We start from the raw sequence: 14,612 nt of genomic DNA on the forward strand, positions 1-14,612 counted from the left end.
GCATGTGTACATGTATGTATATATATATATATATATATATATATATATATATATATATGTATATATACATGTGCTGAACAGAATCTGGATCCCAATGCACTGGTTAACCAGCTGATGTCACTTAGCAAGGCAGCATGTAGCTTTACTTTCAATTTATATTTTGGATCAACAGAAAATGGATTCCAATATTGATTTTAATTGAATTGTCATTCTTTTGATTATCAAATTCTCTGTGGTATATCACGATAAATGGAACAAAACCAGTCACCTACTTTCATCACCCCAGATAGGAGAGCTACACAACTCTGAACAGCATGTCTTTATCTCCTCAGATGAGCAGAAATTAAGGCCACGTCTTGAATGAATGTCTCCAAACAAAACCAACAGGAAAGTATGTGATGTCACATCCTAACACAAAGCCCGGGAGACAGAAATGTGACAGTGTCACAGGAAGAAAATCATAGGCTGACTACAGGCAACCATTACAAAATCATGCACACCCAATATCACTCCCACTCACACATTTAGCATGCAGCATATGCCTGAACACACACACACACACACATACACAGACAAACACAGTGTGTCACACTTTCAACACCTAGAGTACATACTGCCAATAGCTGTCAGATAAACATGCTGTTTCTGTCCTGTTTCCTATTCTTTTCTCTGGTTACACACACACACACACACACACACACACACACACTGGTTTCCATGAGGACATTGCATTGACTTACATTAAATTCCTGGAGACTTACTCTAACCTTTACCATAATTACTACTGGCTTAATCCTAAAACTTCATTTTAAAATGTAGTCATTTACATTATGGTGACTTACTTTTTGTCCCCACAACATAAGGAATACCAGGTACACACACACAGCGACACATACACACACAAGTACATCTGTAGTCTGTAATTTTTGTAGAAAGACTGTGTAAAATACACAAAGCTCTGTGAAAGGATTATATAAGGAGAGCTGTTATTCAAACACACACACATACACAGAGCGAGAGGCAGAAAGACAGACAAACAGACAGAGAGATTATAGATTATACCCAGACAGACATGGGAATACATACACACAGTTGACTTCTGACCTTCCTCAAACACATGATGCCCGCCCACTCGTGCACTCACTTAATAATTCACACGAAACATACAGTACACACACACACACACACACACACACGCACACACACAGTCATACACACTTGGCTGCTGAGCACTGGTATTGTTCCCTGGTGTTAGTGAGTGCTAATTGACAAAAAGGTTTGAATGGTTTAGCCCGGCGTCTTGTGATTGCCAGTTGGCTGATTTCACAAAGCTTGTGAATAATTGTAGCACAACAAAACACAGGAGGGGGAGAAAGACCGGTACAGGAACTGTACTTCCTCATCTCTGTTGACTCTGAGTGTCAAGATCAGTTTAAACTTTCACACAGTAAATAAACCTGTGTTGCTCTTGGGATCTGTGACTAAACCCACTGTAGACCATGCGATTGCCGATGCCCACTTCACATGCTTCAGAAATGTTCTTGAGCTTATTTAGCCTCATTGATTGATAAAGATAGAGCTTATTTGCACGCCCTCATCGGCGATTAAAGGTTTCTATTCACCCCCTCAACGTCAGGGGCCATTATCTTTTTGCTCTTTTGGAAGTGCCAGCAAAACATAGTACATAAGAAATGAGGTCATCAAGCCAAAAAGAAAACGTCATCGTTTCAGGACTCAAATGGTCCCATATGAAAGTTATCCATTAGCTGTTAACAGAGAGTCATCTCCACCATTATCCTCCTCCATTATCATCTCTGTTGGAGATTCTCACTAGATATTTCAAGCAACAGGAAGGGGTTACAAATGACGCCCAAACCCAAGAGAAATTTGTCACCAGAGACCGGAGAAGATAAGTGAGGAGAGAAAGAAATAAGAAAAAGAAACAATCTCCCTGTTGGTCTCCTCATGCTGATATCTTGAGGGTCCGAACGACAGATCTCTGCTGAGTAATGGAGGGCGAGACAAAATGCTGTTCAGTCAGGGTAGGTAATACCATTTCAGTACTTCATTCTGCAGTAGTTAATGGGACAGCCAGAGAGATTTCTCCTTCTGGCCCTGAAGAGTACGTCAGAACAGGACATCAGAGGGGTGTTCAAGTCTCTGCCAGGCCACATTGTCTCCAAACTACCTCTGACACAGAGACAGTGCTGTCTGCACAACAGAAGGCCGAGGTAATGAAACAGAAAAGAGACGAGCAGGCTGGGGGAGAAAACACATCTATTGAGTGCTCTCTCCATCTTTTCTTCCCTTTGTTATTTTTTTCCACTCCACCTTTTTCATTCCACCTTATGGCATCCCAATCCCTCTCTCTATCACTCTGTCTCCTATCACCTCCCGTCTTCTTTGCCTTCCCCTTTTCCCCCGCTTGCTCTTACCTCCTCTCTTTCTTCCTCTCTCAGCATACACACCACGATCTCTCCTTGATTTCCAGAGAGAGGCTGGTATGTTCCAGCATACAAACGAGCTGACTCAATACACACACACACACACACACACACACACACACGCACATGCTGTCTGAATAAGGTATGTATATTGTGGCAGTATAGAAAAATGGAGGCTATAGATGAGCGAACAAAGGGAGGAGGGACACAGTGTTTGGGGAGAGAGTATAGAAAGAACAAAAGAAGGCGCAAGACCTTCTTTCTTGAGAGTTAAGGTTGAAATTAGTTCTCCTTTCTGCCACACCACCATCACTAAGACATGCATCAGCATACATTAAGCAGCTCATTCATCATTCACACCGTGAGCATGGGGTCTGAGGTCACGGTGAAATGATCTCGTTGTTTCAAACTGTTACTCTGTGGTTAATGAAAGCGGCTCTCATGAAACTACAGCTCGAGACCCAAAACAAGTCCAGTTTTTTAGGATTCCACAATGAAAAAGGGAGCCATAAGAACTGGATGAGCCCGGAGCCTAAAAGCTTTGACAACATGTCATCACATGGGATGAGGTCAACTTCACGCTTACAAGAACAAACACCTGCAGCCACAGATTAATATATTTTATTAATACAATATCAATAATGTATTATTTGTATTCAAGCATGTGTACACATTTGATCTCATGGGGTCGGTTCAAAGATTTCTGCCACAGCGGTAATATGATAAATGCAACCTCTTTGAAGGTTTTCAGTGGACTTATATTCTTTTAAAAGAATAAATGAAACTTTTTTAATGTTTCTCAGTGCTGCACAAACAGCAGAACCATGTTCACACATGTCGTACTGAAGAGCAGCAACTGCCTGCTCTCCTTTCTGGTTGCTGATGTGTTGACGTGCCTATGAATTATCATGTCGTACTCTCATTTTAGGCAGTCTGTGGATTGTTTTAAGGTGCTATATTTTTTTCATGACAGTGTTCAAGATCATGTCTATAGCTCACCGGTGCCATATTTACCAGGAAAGTCTTTATCGATATATTGCCTGAATAAATAATTCATTAAATTAACTAATATAATTTAACCCTTTAACACCTGAGCCTCAAAATGTCCATCTGGACTTTTTTTTTTTCTGCTGATTGTAACTATAAATGTCCTGTGAGTGAGTGTTTTTGCCTATATTTCCAGAATAACTTTTAATATCTGTTCTTTACAATTTACTGAATGTTAAAATAGTGTATTACCAATTTAAAATGAAGAAAAACTAAAAGTTTAATTGAGAAAAACACATGTAGTTGTACATGAACACCAGATCTTGCATGTTAAATTTGAAATTTGAACAGTATAAAACATATTTAAAATAACATTTGTTTGAGTCTTTGTCTCAATGTGCAAAATCAGGCCAAAAAGGGAACAGGCTTTTTTCCAACTATCTCCTCTCTAGTGACAAAGATGCTGATTCTCCGGCTTCCTGCAACAGTGCGAGTGAAGTCCCCGTAACAACCACATGTTGGCTTTGACTTGCAACTTCTCACCTTTCAGAAACCATTGGAAATTGTCCGATAGCACAACCAGTCGCGTAATTATGGTAAAGCAAAGGGGCGCTTGCGCAAATGTGTCGCCTGTGATACGCTTGGTGTTAAAGGGTTTATTTAAGATCACATCACAACTCTCTGCGCTAAGAAAATATTTTTGAATTAAGGGGCACATGGTGGCGCCGTGGCTGGCATTGTTGCCACACAACAAGAACGTCTCCAGTTTGAACCCTAACCCTTTGACCAAGGACCTTTCTGTGTGGAGTTTGCATGTTCTCCCCATGTTTGAGTGGCTTCTTCCTGGCTACTCCAGCTTCCTCCCATAGTCCAAAAAACAAAAAATGATGATTAGGTTCATTAGACACTCTAAATTGACCGTGTGAGTGGGAATGGTTGTTTGTCTCTGTACGTTGGTCCTGCGATAGACCGGTGACCTGTCAGCCCCTCCTTTTGCCCTATGTCAGCTGGGATTGGCTCCAGCCTCCAGCAACCCTCATGTTGATGATAAAGTGGAATAAAATGGTTGACAGACATTTACATGATATAGTTTCTTATGAGCGATTGAAGTTTGTGTGTGTGTGTGTAACAAGTGTAACTTCCTAATTACAGCTTTTCAGTTGTTATTGCAAACCTCCTGGAATGCTAACTCGCCTCCTACAGGGAATATGGCATGCTGGGAAGTGTGTGTTTGCAGTGTGGGTACGTGTGCGAGTGTTTGTGGATGTTCTTATCTGTTCGCTTGTCTCCTCACATTGCCTAAACCCTCTTATACAGATACTGTGATCATATGTGTATGTGCCGTTGTGAATGTTAATGTCATGCACGGTGTTGTGTTTGGGAGAAAAAACAGGGGCGAGGTGGATTGTGTGATTGTGTGAGTTTCAACAACAAAACAGAGAACGAATACATTTAGCACTGAGCATTCTCTTTACAATGCCACAGTAAGAAAAATATGTTCACATTCAGAATCCGTGTGTAGGGAGGTGCCATGTTAACATGCAGATCTGCTTCCATGGGGTATTCCCACTCAACAAAGATCAACATTATGACAAGTGATACAGCCAGCTGGGTGTGCTCCTCTGTGTTTATTATGGGGAGCTTGTGTGTGTTGAAAAATGTATGACTTTGACAAATAACAAAAGGGATTGTGAAATTTAGACTGCATGGGATTCCATGTTCATCCATTGCGATGGCAGCTAACAGGGTGAAAAAAATGTAGTAAATGGATGGGAGAGCTTGGAGGGAGCTCCCATTACACAGCAGTGTTTCTTTAATATTCCTAGAGTACTTGCCCCAAAGTGATGCCTGTAGGTACTAAGATTGTACCATGGATGGATAGCTCACTCCTGGGTCTGCAGTAAATGATAAAAATAAAAAATAAAAACATTCCCAGCTTAGGTACAAAGAGAACAGAGACATTAAACCCATCTCTTTCAGGGACTTTGTACTTGCAGGCACTCTGGCAGTTCCTCTTTACTTACTGTATGTTGTCACTTTTGTTACAGCTGATTTTGAATGTTCCTGTCTGCTGTATTACAGGTGTATTAACTGTGAGTCCCACCATTTCATACATTTCTGCTCTCGCAGCACAAAAAGCCTTTCCCGTGAAGGCAATTGTAGAGTGAGAGGTCTGATTTTATTTAGTGACATTTTTCCACCGCCTGTAACCAAACAAAGCAGTTCACATGGCTTTGCACTCGATCATGTCCTGCTCTTTCAACCAGACTTCTCGGTTTGAGAAGTGTGCTGCAGCAAGCACTGCAGCACTAATGCAGGATGAAAGCAAGATGAGCGGCCTCTAAGATAGTTATCAGTAATTTCCCAGGACAACTTAAGTTTTCACTGTGACTGAGGATCTCTGGCCCTGAGAAAAGTCAGGCAACCAGCTCCCAAACCCCAGCTGTACAAACACTTAATGTCCTAAAGCTGCACTTTTTCTGAAAGTGGTTTCACACCATTTCTATTCATAGTGCTTTTTTCCCTCTCAACCTCTGTGGCACTCGGCCAACAATTGGAGCCAGTCAGTTGAAAAAGTCTGTTAGTAGTTCATGCCCTATTGGACAAAATGGCAACAACAGGCATTACAACAGATCGTGGAGCAGTCAGCAGGAAGCACCGAGCACACCAGCCAAAATGTATATCGCTTTTCAACAGGTGTCATCAAAACAAAACAGACCAATGAAACATGTTTGAGACAAATGGTCGTGATCATCCTGATCAGTTTTAGGAAAATCAATCAGTCTAAAGGGGTTAGGAACCAGATCTATCTGTAAGAGTGATTATATATATCATGCTCAAGGATGGCTGGGCCACCACCACATTCTACTTAGCATTGATTCTACAAGACTCTGGGTCTCCAGGACTCTCCTTGAGTAATAGGAGGCCATTCTTGTACAAGCAATCTCTAACATATCACTCCAATATCTCCTACAAGTGTGTAAAGAGGAGTGTGACAGCCTAAATATACAACTATCATAGATTTCAGTGTCATGTAACGCAAGGAGTCTCCTGACTCATCGTGTCCTATACAGGGGAGCATATACATTCATTATTTTCCTCCACTGATTTATTCAAGGACACTTAATGCCTGAGGGTTTTATGAAGTCCTGTCCAAGGTTGTGGAAGGTTTTCTGAACATTGTTAGTGGTGCTGCCTGTGCTGCTTCAGTGTTGAATGTTAGTCTTTGACAATTTATGGCAGTGCAATAAATAATCATTTGAATGCCTGGTCAATTTATCACCTGTCTTCATGGTGATTCCATGCACTTGGGTCAGAGAGAAAACTGATCTGTTCCGACCTGTTTCCACTGAGGGATCGCATCTCAACCCTGAGAGCTTCAAATAAGAAGTGATGTCGTTTTAGTATGGGGATGGGGGCGGGGTGTTTAAGTTTTTGTCTTCCAGAAATAAGAAACAAATATATATATAATATGACAAATGAGAAAAACAATGGCAGGAACATGCAACTGAAGCTTCTATATTTCAAAGAACAACACGAGCTGAGCGTTCCGGCGCTGTCCATGGTCCTGAACACTGCGGGTCTCTGAATCTAAACCATGTCGCTCCCTCACTGTGGAAATACAGCCCGTCCCGGGACAAAAACCCTAATTTCATTCCATACAAGGTGACCAAATTAAAATGATATATAAATAACGTGTCTCTGACACATCCTTACAGCATGAACAGACTCAGAGCTGCACCGCTATAGGTTCCATAAACTGAAATACAGGACGTTTAAGCACCGCACACGTTCATCATAAACCGATGATGCAAGTCTGGATCCGTCTATCTGCGTCCGCATTATCAATGGACATACAGGGATGGAGATTAAGACAAGGAAGGCTCAGCAAAATTAAAATAAAACATTCGTCACGTCTGTCCACACACACACACACACACACACACACAGAACATGTACACACGCGGATGCGTTCAGAGTCGGTGTTTTCACATCTGCAGGAATGCCAGTGAGCTGTTAGTCTATTTCAAAGTTGCATACGCAACACAGAGTCCAGCCATCACAGGGGGGGAAAAAGACACATGTCACGCACCCACAGCTCTGCGCGTGATCTACAGATGTTCGCTTCTGGTTGTCACTTTACCTGCTCCAGACTCCAACGTGGAAGAAGACGCCGCTGGTCTCCTCAGCAAAACGCTGCGGTCTGTGTGAGGTTGTGCCGATATGTGGTGGTGGAGTTTTTTTTGTCTGTCACTGATTTGATCCCAGCCCGCTTCTGTCTCCTCTGCGGTCTCTGAAGTGACTCGGTGGCCGCAGCAGCAGCAGCAGCAGCAGCAGCTTGTGTGGCGAGTCACCCGCGTCAAGATTTTGGGATGCAAAACGGTGCCTGATGTGATGCGCTGCCTCCTCGCCTCTGTCTCCCTCGCGCTCTGTCTCTCTCCTCTCAGTTTCTGCCTCTCAGACTGCGTCAGGCTCTACTCCCCCTCCTCTCCCCGTCCGTCTCTGTCTTTCTTTCTCTCCCCTCTCTCTATTTGACTGTTGTGACTCTCTCTCTCTCTCTCTCTCTCTCTCTCGCTCTCTCTCTCTCTCACTCTCTCTCACACTCACACACACACACACACACAAACACGCTGGTTTGAGCAGTTATTCTTCATAGACACTGCATTGACTTCCATTCATTTGGACACACTAAACAAAGTATCCCTGACCACGATTAAAATCTTAGCCCTTAACTTAACTGGTTCCTCAGAAAATAGGTTGCACCTCATTAGGACCTCATCCCAACAAGGCACAACCTCTTTTTTGAGAAACTGGTTAAGTTTAGGGCTAGGATTTGATGGTGGTTAGGTTAAGGTTAGGTTAGGCTTAACTGGTTGTGGATGGTTGAAGGTTGTTGAAGGTTAGGGAACTGTCAATGCAAAGTCCGAACAAGGATCACTGTGCAGGACATTCTCTGGTATAATCATTGACCTTGTCAGGACCAGCTCGTTCTAATGGAGGCCAAAACCTGGTCCTGGACAGGCAGAACCTCATTTCTGAATGACTGGTTAAAGATTCGATAGTAGTTGGGTTAAATAGTTAGGGACATGTTATGGTTAAGTTAAGGTTAGGGTTAGGCATTAACTGGTTATGGCTAAGTTTAGGGCTAACACTTAGTTTAGGTTGTCCAAATAAATGGAGGTTAATGCAGTGTCCTAAGAAGAATAGCTGCACAAATATGTGTGTGTGTGTCACATTATGGGGACATGTCTTCCTTATAGGGACAAAAATCAATTTGCCATAACCTTCAAGGTGAATCAAGGTGAAGACATGTTTTAAAGTTAGACCGAGAGTAGGGTTAGGTTAAGGTCAGGTTTAGGATTAGGAGTAATCAGGAGTAATTATGGCTAAGGTGAGAGTAAGTGTCCAGGAAATTAATCTAAGTCAATGCCCTCCGGTGTCATGAAAACCATTGTGTGTGTGTGTGTGTGTTCGTCAGTTTTTGGAATGAGGTTTTGGTCCCCATTAGGACTACTGGTCCTGACAAGGGCGGTGTTTATACCAGAGAACGTGCTAAAGATGGAACAAACACACACACGATATGTGCCTCAATCAACCTCAATCCGTCGCCTCTCTTCTGAACTGAAGTGATCGTCAGCCAGCTGCTCTGCTGGAGGAGAGAGGGTTACACTGTACTTGAAGCACTGCAGACACTCATTTAGATTGGATACTTTCCCATTTGGAGAGCGAGATAGCTTATACTATACTATCAAAGCCAAACTAGGGTGAGTGCTCAACAAATTTCAGGCTGTTGGGAGTTCTTTATGGGAATAAAACAGCCATGGCCGACAGCAACACCGTGTTCATGTACAACTACATTGTTTTTTTCTAAATAAACCTTCATTTTAAATTGTTAATACACTATTTTAACATGCAGTAAATTATAAATAACTGCCAGATATTGAAAGTAATTCTGGAAAAATGGGACACTTACTCACAGGACAATTTCTGGCCCTTTTATGGTTAAATTAAGCAGACAGGCATTTTGAGGCTTAGGTGTTTAAGGGTTAATGTTATTGCTCATGTTCTGTCATAAAAAAACAAGGCCGCTACTTTTTTAAAAGTCTTGAACATCACTGTCCCATTGTTCCACAGATAGCATAAATCCAAGGTTGCACAAGCTTTGACTTGACATGGTATGGCATTGAAGATACATTCACAGAAATCTTCCTTCCTGTCTGTTTCTCTGTCTACAATTCAATACAATGCAATACAATACAATTCAATACAATGCAGTACAATTCAATACAATACAGTACAATTCAATACAATACAGTACAATGTGATATAATGTAAAACAATACAACAGATAAACCATGCTGAAGTGTCATATCCATACACTGATCTTTGACCTGACATCTGACCTCTCAGGACATTTTACCATGGGGACCACGGATGTAATGAAGCATCGTATTATTGTGGATAGATTTCTCGTTTGCAAACCCACAGAAAAGTATTACTTTGCAGTGTCCGGTCAGCATTTTAACAGCTTTCACGTCCCTGTTTCTGGTTTAACTGCTTTAACAGAGACATACTGTAACTCTGTGCGCATACATACATACAGTACAACAACAGTTAGTGGTTAAAGCTGCATAATTAAAAATCTGCTAAACTATATTATTTTCTCTCAGTAACTACAGGACACTTCTTTTCAACTGATGGATGAAAGATGAACGCTTGTTTCAAATAAATGGCAATATTGTTTCATGTGTAAACTGTTTATTTTATTTGTTTTTAAACACACATTTTGAGTTAATAGCTTAATGCAAAATGATAAATTATGCTTAATTCAGCTATAGTCAGTGTCAAGACATCAAAACATAATTGAGTCCTATTCCCTTCTGTATGTCCTGGCTGTTCTTTATGAGGCAAAAGCAGCAGTTGCTCAGCTAAAGTAGCATTCAGTTAGATTCTGTTTCCCTCCACCTGACAAAGATAAATCACACATTTAGACTTATTGGTTTAGTTTACTTATTGGCTACCTACGTCACGTTCCAGGTGATAATTCTCTTTTCAGACATTGACACATTATTCTGTAAATCATCTGATATATGGTCATTGTAAAAACATCACTTACCATTGTGTTCATTTGAGGATTGAACATTGAATTAAATTAAACCCTCACTCAAAACATTAGTGGTTTTTTTTTATTATTCCGTCAGATTTCATCCAAGTTAAAGAAACTTCCTCTACATTCCTGTGTATGCAAATCCACATTTTGTCACCTTGGATTTGTATTAGTTAGAGAGTTAGTTAGTCATTAGATTTTTTTAATTTGTGAATGTCAAGGTGTGTTTAAGAGTGGGTTAATGATCCCTTCATTGCATCAATACATTGATTAAACATTGATTGTCCCAACACAATACTTCTGCTGTCAAAGCACACACAGTAATGAATCCACAGAACTGCAACAGTCAAAAAAACATCTAGTAATTCAAACAAACCTGACTGCAAAACTTTTAAATTTACATATACAATACATCTGTAAAGTTGTAATGATTTTGGAAAAAAAGACATCATTTCAAAAATCAAAAGAATGAAATCAATGCTGTGTGTGCAAACCTGTTTGTGTGTGTGTGTGTGTGTGTGTGTGTCCAGGTATTACTAATGTTGTGGGGACCTAAACCTGTTTACACAGTCACATTATGGGGACTTGTCTTCCTTGTGGGGACAAAAAGCAAGTCCCCATAACGTAAATTACTACATTTTAAGGTGAAGGTATGTTTTAAGGTTAGGCTGAGATTGAGATTAGGGTTAGGGTTAGGGTTAGGATTAGGATTAGGCCAGTAGTAATTGTGGTTATGGTTAGAGTAAGTCTCCAGGAAATGAATGTAAGTCAATGCAATGTCCCCTCATGTCATGAATGTCGAACGTGTGTGTGTGTGTGTGTGTGTGTGTGTGTGTGTGTGTACGTGTGTACCTGGTATTCCTTATGTTGTGGGGACCTAAACCTGTTTACACAGTCACATTATGGGGACTTGCCTTCCTTACAGGGACAAAAATCCATTCCCCATAATGTTCAAGATGAAGACATGTTTTAAAGTTAGGCTGAGAGGTTAGGGTTAGATTAAGGTTAAGGTCAAGGTTAGGATTAGGCCAGCAGTAATTATGGTCAGGGTTAGGCATTTATTTGTGATGGATAAGGGATAAGGGACTAGGGAATACATTATGTCTATGAGTGTCCACACAAAGAATGCAAAACCAGTGTGTGTGCGTGTGTAATTAATTAAACATCCTCTCAATGACCTTACTGCAGGGGCTAAAGTATCATTTTAGCAGTCTGTGATTTGATTAAATGTGAGTAAACACAGCCTTGTGGATCACAACAGTGGAGTGCAACACAATATTGAACATCCACACACCCATACAGAAGTGTGATATCTGTTTATTCATCATTTTATAACACAGCATACAGTATATTTGTGTCTTGTGTATTATGAGCCATGTAGACATAAATGCAACATGATTGAAAATAATACAGAAGGTGTTATGCATGTGAAGTGTGTATTTTTTAATGTCCTGGATCTCCACTGACATTCACAAATTATAAGTACATGTACACGTTATGTATTATTTATACATATAAACCCAACCAGAAGAAATCATTTGTTTCATCATTTATACCAAGTACTGTAAGAAAGCCCTGTGTTAACCCAGTTAATCGCTGTTATGTTATAATTGTTCAGTGTATGAATACATCTGAGCTTCTACATCCATACTCACCCGCTCGCTCTCTCAGGTCAGCTGATCAGCTGCTCCTGAGTGTGCCTAAAACCAAGCGGAAGCTCAGAGGGGATCGTGCCTTCGCTGTCGCAGCTCCAAAACTTTGGAATGCTCTGCCCCTGCACATAAGACAGGCCTCGTCCTTGTCTGTTTTTAAATCCCTTCTTAAAACCCACCTTTTCTCTTTGGCCTTTGACACTTCATGAGACGTTTAGTTTTATTTATTTTATATATTTTAATTTGAATAGAATTTATTTATTTATTTTATTTTATGGCTGCTAATTCTTATTGTATTTTATTGTTTATTGTTTAAAGTGCTTAACAAATAAAGTTGGATTGGATTGGATTGGATCTGTGAACTTTGCTATTCAGGGCATTTCAATAGTAATAGTAGTTTGGTAAGGTGCTGGCCCTTTAAGAGTTGGAAGTTGTTAACAAGAGGCTCCAGTCAGTCTCCCAGTTGTTCACTGTTGGAAGACTGACAAGCTCCAAGTTCTCTCTCTCCTCTTTAAGGTAGGTGTGTGTTCATGCCAAATGTAAATAATGTAACTGGTAACTGTTTATTTTATTACCTGTATTTGTGTCACAGTTGAGCATTTTCTTTAAAACACCTGCCTCTGTTTAGTCATGCTAGGTGGTTAGCTGCTCAGATAACCTAGTCATGGAAAGGAAAAAAAAAACTCATCACAGCCACCCACTAATTCTGTCAAAATGAAGAATGACCCCAAAACCCAGAATGAGGTTGGAATCAGTGGATATGGGGGATTTCATAATAAATGACTGAAGGGAGAAAACACCTTTTTCAAAGCAGAAAACAGAAAGTCAACTGAAGATGTTGACCCTTCTGTGACAATAACCAACTCAGCATGGAATCTCCAACCTGCTTGTATAACCTCACACCCAGGCCGATCAGATACACAGACACAAACATGAACTTAGGTGAGAAAGCATCTAAAATCAAAGCGATCATAACTCAATAAAGTATTAGCATGTAAATTAAATCTTGCCGTATGCGTTTGAATTTGAATTTGAATTATTCAAAAACAAATCAAATCACCAAATAAGATGAATGTGTTGGTGTGTGCATGTATGAGCTAATCATTGTGTGTCTGGGTGTGCAGACCGAGAGGACCAAAGTCTCCTTTGATACCGAACGAAAAGGGCAGCGGTGGCATTGAAGACCGGCAGAGGCGAGAGAAAACATGAAAGCAGCATCAGTAATTATGCTTAACCCTCAACTCTTAAGAAGAGATTTCAACATCTCCAACCTCCTGGTTGCTCCCTGGCACAACTGTGCTCAAAACAATCAAATTGTTATCTTTAAAAAAAACACACACGGTTTTTACAGATATCTGTGACATTATTGTGACTAGTTGTAATTTCATTGTTGACTACTGTGAATTGTAGTTGTGGATATCTGTGACGTCATTCTTACTAGTCAAGACTATAGGTAAAGCAATTCAGTTTTTAACCGTCTGAAACTTAATTCAACTTAATATCTTAAGTGGAGGATACTGTAATTGAAGATATCTTGAACTTGGTGACTGCACTTCATTTGTTATGACTGAATGATCTAAAAACACAAAATAGTTTATACTAGTGCAGTGCCCATGCAAAATCTGTTTTTAGTCATTGTTGGTTTGCTGTGTTTGAGTGCTCATTGTTACTGTTACACAGCAAAGGTTCAGTGGCATTTTTATTTGTGTGTGAAATAATGGCATACAATAAATATGGAAAATTAACAGTTACAGTTGGTTGGTTGTGACCGGGATGCAGAGCAACAGTTCAGAAGAGTGACAGCTGCAGGAAAGAAGCTTCCTCTGAACCTGCTGGTTCGGGTGTGGTGAGACCAGTAACGCCTCCCGGAGGGGAGTGGGGTGACTGCGTTCGTCCACTGCCTCAGCTTGACGGAGCCTTGTCTCACTCACAGTGCTGTGTGAGTGAGAGGGGGAGTGGCTACAGTAGAGCAGTGAGAGTGGCGAAAGCCAATGTGCTTCTTTTACCAATATCTTGAAATCAATAGGACCCTCGGTTCGAAAGAATGCGAGTAAGACAGACAGACAGACAGACGTTCTTGGAATTTATAGATAGATTGTCTGTGGACTTAAAATGGCAGGTTATGCTAACTCGGGTACAGTAGCTAAGTGGTGGAGTGAGTTGTCTTTGAACTTGAAGGTTGTGGGTTTGATTCCCAGCTCCGCTACTCTCCATGCCAATGTGTCCTTGGGCAAGACACTTAATCCCATGTTGCTGAAATGAAAGATGAGTGATAGAAAAATGTACTGGACATCAGTGGCGGACTGGGACAATAATCCAGTCCACCCTTCTCATGCAGACCACCATACCTCTAGTTGTGTATTCTAACCCTATTTGATAGTTAAAAGAATGCTCAATGGTCACCACAGACACACACACACA

The 14,612-nt window shown here is 40.8% G+C and overlaps 1 protein-coding gene across 2 annotated transcripts in view; it reads right to left on the minus strand.

The window, feature by feature from the left end:
- Window positions 1–7,871, minus strand: part of LOC122770433 (protein ELFN1-like) — a 98,841-nt gene extending 90,970 nt beyond the window's left edge. For both annotated transcript variants that reach the window (XM_044027281.1, XM_044027279.1), the window contains exon 1: window positions 7,576–7,871. The gene's annotated coding sequence lies outside the window, so the exon portion shown is untranslated. The remainder of the gene's footprint in view (window positions 1–7,575) is intronic.
- Between the last annotated feature and the right edge of the window lie 6,741 nt (window positions 7,872–14,612).

The sequence above is a fragment of the Solea senegalensis genome, linkage group LG6, assembly GCF_019176455.1.
Source record: "Solea senegalensis isolate Sse05_10M linkage group LG6, IFAPA_SoseM_1, whole genome shotgun sequence".
Classification (NCBI taxonomy): Eukaryota; Metazoa; Chordata; class Actinopteri; order Pleuronectiformes; family Soleidae; genus Solea; species Solea senegalensis.